A 5,108-nucleotide genomic window follows, 5' to 3' on the forward strand; every position below is an offset into this window, starting at 1 on the left:
TTGCAAAGAGCTGCGCATTGGAAAATTCAGGGCTATACCGTGTAGATGAAGCACTAACAGGAGGCTTTAAAATTTTCATTCTAGTGTCCTTCGTTTGGGAGAAAAATGCAAAGGTACAAGACAGCTTTTCCTTGCCAATATCTCTCTTTTGCAAAGAGCTGCGCATTGGAAAATTCAGGGCTATGCCGTGTAGATGATGGCCTAACAGGAGGCTTTAAAATTTTCTTTCTAGTGTCCTTCGTTTGGGAGAAAAATGCAAAGGTACAAGACAGCTTTTCCTTGCCAATATCTCTCTTTTGCAAAGAGCTGCGCATTGGAAAATTCAGGGCTATACCGTGTAGATGAAGCACTAACAGGAGGCTTTAAAATTTTCATTCTAGTGTCCTTCGTTTGGGAGAAAAATCCAATGGTACAAGACAGCTTTTCCTTGCCAATATCTCTCTTTTGCAAAGAGCTGCGCATTGGAAAATTCAGGGCTATGCCGTGTAGATGATGGCCTAACAGGAGGCTTTAAAATTTTCTTTCTAGTGTCCTTCGTTTGGGAGAAAAATGCAAAGGTACAAGACAGCTTTTCCTTGCCAATATCTCTCTTTTGCAAAGAGCTGCGCATTGGAAAATTCAGGGCTATGCCGTGTAGATGATGGCCTAACAGGAGGCTTTAAAATTTTCTTTCAAGTGTCCTTCGTTTGTGAGAAAAATGCAAAGGTACAAGACAGCTTTTCCTTGCCAATATCTCTCTTTTGCAAAGAGCTACGCATTGTAAAATTCAGGGCAATACCGTGTAGATGAAGCACTAACAGGAGGCTTTAAAATTTTCATTCTAGTGTCCTTCGTTTGGGAGAAAAATCCAATGGTACAAGACAGCTTTTCCTTGCCAATATCTCTCTTTTGCAGAGAGCTGTGCATTGGAAAATTCAGGGCTATGCCGTGTAGATGATGGCCTAACAGGAGGCTTTAAAATTTTCTTTCTAGTGTCCTTCGTTTGGGAGAAAAATGCAAAGGTACAAGACAGCTTTTCCTTGCCAATATCTCTCTTTTGCAAAGAGCTGCGCATTGGAAAATTCAGGGCTATGCCGTGTAGATGATGGCCTAACAGGAGGCTTTAAAATTTTCTTTCTAGTGTCCTTCGTTTGGGAGAAAAATGCAAAGGTACAAGACAGCTTTTCCTTGCCAATATCTCTCTTTTGCAAAGAGCTACGCATTGGAAAATTCAGGGCTATACCGTGTAGATGAAGCACTAACAGGAGGCTTCAAAATTTTCATTCTAGTGTCCTTCGTTTGGGAGAAAAATCCAATGGTACAAGACAGCTTTTCCTTGCCAATATCTCTCTTTTGCAAAGAGCTGCGCATTGGAAAATTCAGGGCTATGCCGTGTAGATGATGGCCTAACAGGAGGCTTTGAAATTTTCTTTCTAGTGTCCTTCGTTTGGGAGAAAAATGCAAAAGTACAAGACAGCTTTTCCTTGCCAATATCTCTCTTTTGCAAAGAGCTGCGCATTGGAAAATTCAGGGCTATGCCGTGTAGATGATGGCCTAACAGGAGGCTTTAAAATTTTCTTTCTAGTGTCCTTCGTTTGGGAGAAAAATGCAAAGGTACAAGACAGCTTTTCCTTGCCAATATCTCTCTTTTGCAAAGAGCTGCGCATTGGAAAATTCAGGGCTATGCCGTGTAGATGATGGCCTAACAGGAGGCTTTAAAATTTTCTTTCTAGTGTCCTTCGTTTGGGAGAAAAATGCAAAGGTACAAGACAGCTTTTCCTTGCCAATATCTCTCTTTTGCAAAGAGCTGCGCATTGGAAAATTCAGGGCTATGCCATGTAGATGATGGCCTAACAGGAGGCTTTAAAATTTTCTTTCTAGTGTCCTTCGTTTGGGAGAAAAATGCAAAGGTACAAGACAGCTTTTCCTTGCCAATATCTCTCTTTTGCAATGAGCTGCGTATTGGAAAATTCAGGGCTATGCCGGGTAGATGATGGCCTAACAGGAGGCTTTAAAATTTTCTTTCTAGTGTCCTTCGTTTGGGATAAAAATGCAAAGGTGCAAGACAGCTTTTCCTTGCCAATATCTCTCTTTTGCAAAGAGCTGCGCATTGGAAAATTCAGGGCTATGCCGTGTAGATGATGGCCTAACAGGAGGCTTTAAAATTTTCTTTCTAGTGTCCTTCGTTTGGGAGAAAAATGCAAAGGTACAAGACAGCTTTTCCTTGCCAATATCTCTCTTTTGCAAAGAGCTGCGCATTGGAAAATTCAGGGCTATGCCATGTAGATGAAGCCCTAACAGGAGGCTTTAAAATTTTCATTCTAGTGTCCTTCGTTTGGGAGAAAAATGCAAAGGTACAAGACAGCTTTCCCTTGCCAATATCTCTCTTTTGCAAAGAGCTGCGCATTGGAAAATTCAGGGCTATGCCGTGTAGATGATGGCCTAACAGGAGGCTTTAAAATTTTCTTTCTAGTGTCCTTCGTTTGGGAGAAAAATGCAAAGGTACAAGACAGCTTTTCCTTGCCAATATCTCTCTTTTGCAAAGAGCTGCGCATTGGAAAATTCAGGGCTATACCGTGTAGATGAAGCACTAACAGGAGGCTTTAAAATTTTCATTCTAGTGTCCTTCGTTTGGGAGAAAAATCCAATGGTATAAGACAGCTTTTCCTTGCCAATATCTCTCTTTTGCAAAGAGCTGCGCATTGGAAAATTCAGGGCTATACCGTGTAGATGAAGCACTAATAGGAGGCTTTAAAATTTTCATTCTAGTGTCCTTCGTTTGGGAGAAAAATGCAAAGGTACAAGACAGCTTTTCCTTGCCAATATCTCTCTTTTGCAAAGAGCTGCGTATTGGAAAATTCAGGGCTATGCCGTGTCGATGATGGCCTAACAGGAGGCTTTAAAATTTTCTTTCTAGTGTCCTTCGTTTGGGAGAAAAATGCAAAGGTACAAGACAGCTTTTCCTTGCCAATATCTCTCTTTTGCAAAGAGCTGCGCATTGGAAAATTCAGGGCTATACCGTGTAGATGAAGCACTAACAGGAGGCTTTAAAATTTTCATTCTAGTGTCCTTCGTTTGGGAGAAAAATGCAAAGGTACAAGACAGCTTTTCCTTGCCAATATCTCTCTTTTGCAAAGAGCTGCGCATTGGAAAATTCAGGGCTATGCCGTGTAGATGATGGCCTAACAGGAGGCTTTAAAATTTTCTTTCTAGTGTCCTTCGTTTGGGAGAAAAATGCAAAGGTACAAGACAGCTTTTCCTTGCCAATATCTCTCTTTTGCAAAGAGCTGCGCATTGGAAAATTCAGGGCTATGCCGTGTAGATGATGGCCTAACAGGAGGCTTTAAAATTTTATTTCTAGTGTCCTTCGTTTGGGAGAAAAATGCAAAGGTACAAGACAGCTTTTCCTTGCCAATATCTCTCTTTTGCAAAGAGCTACGCATTGGAAAATTCAGGGCTATTCCGTGTAGATGAAGCACTAACAGGAGGCTTTAAAATTTTTATTCTAGTGTCCTTCGTTTGGGAGAAAAATCCAATGGTACAAGACAGCTTTTCCTTGCCAATATCTCTCTTTTGCAAAGAGCTGCGCATTGGAAAATTCAGGGCTATGCCGTGTAGATGATGGCCTAACAGGAGGCTTTAAAATTTTCTTTCTAGTGTCCTTCGTTTGGGAGAAAAATGCAAAGGTACAAGACAGCTTTTCCTTGCCAATATCTCTCTTTTGCAAAGAGCTGCGCATTGGAAAATTCAGGGCTATGCCATGTAGATGATGGCCTAACAGGAGGCTTTAAAATTTTCTTTCTAGTGTCCTTCGTTTGGGAGAAAAATGCAAAGGTACAAGACAGCTTTTCCTTGCCAATATCTTTCTTTTGCAAAGAGCTGCGTATTGGAAAATTCAGGGCTATGCCGGGTAGATGATGGCCTAACAGGAGGCTTTAAAATTTTCTTTCTAGTGTCCTTCGTTTGGGATAAAAATGCAAAGGTGCAAGACAGCTTTTCCTTGCCAATATCTCTCTTTTGCAAAGAGCTGCGCATTGGAAAATTCAGGGCTATACCGTGTAGATGAAGCCCTGACAGGAGGCTTTAAAATTTTCTTTCTAGTGTCCTTCGTTTGGGAGAAAAATGCAAAGGTACAAGACAGCTTTTCCTTGCCAATATCTCTCTTTTGCAAAGAGCTGCGCATTGGAAAATTCAGGGCTATGCCATGTAGATGAAGCCCTAACAGGAGGCTTTAAAATTTTCATTCTAGTGTCCTTCGTTTGGGAGAAAAATGCAAAGGTACAAGACAGCTTTCCCTTGCCAATATCTCTCTTTTGCAAAGAGCTGCGCATTGGAAAATTCAGGGCTATGCCGTGTAGATGATGGCCTAACAGGAGGCTTTAAAATTTTCTTTCTAGTGTCCTTCGTTTGGGAGAAAAATGCAAAGGTACAAGACAGCTTTTCCTTGCCAATATCTCTCTTTTGCAAAGAGCTGCGCATTGGAAAATTCAGGGCTATACCGTGTAGATGAAGCACTAACAGGAGGCTTTAAAATTTTCATTCTAGTGTCCTTCGTTTGGGAGAAAAATCCAATGGTACACTACAGCTTTTCCTTGCCAATATCTCTCTTTTGCAAAGAGCTGCGCATTGGAAAATTCAGGGCTATACCGTGTAGATGAAGCACTAACAGGAGGCTTTAAAATTTTCATTCTAGTGTCCTTCGTTTGGGAGAAAAATGCAAAGGTACAAGACAGCTTTTCCTTGCCAATATCTCTCTTTTGCAAAGAGCTGCGTATTGGAAAATTCAGGGCTATGCCGTGTAGATGATGGCCTAACAGGAGGCTTTAAAATTTTCTTTCTAGTGTCCTTCGTTTGGGAGAAAAATGCAAAGGTACAAGACAGCTTTTCCTTGCCAATATCTCTCTTTTGCAAAGAGCTGCGCATTGGAAAATTCAGGGCTATACCGTGTAGATGAAGCACTAACAGGAGGCTTTAAAATTTTCATTCTAGTGTCCTTCGTTTGGGAGAAAAATGCAAAGGTACAAGACAGCTTTTCCTTGCCAATATCTCTCTTTTGCAAAGAGCTGCGCATTGGAAAATTCAGGGCTATGCCGTGTAGATGATGGCCTAACAGGAGGCTTTAAAATTTT

Source organism: Pseudophryne corroboree, chromosome 8, assembly GCF_028390025.1.
Source record: "Pseudophryne corroboree isolate aPseCor3 chromosome 8, aPseCor3.hap2, whole genome shotgun sequence".
Taxonomy (NCBI): domain Eukaryota; kingdom Metazoa; phylum Chordata; class Amphibia; order Anura; family Myobatrachidae; genus Pseudophryne; species Pseudophryne corroboree.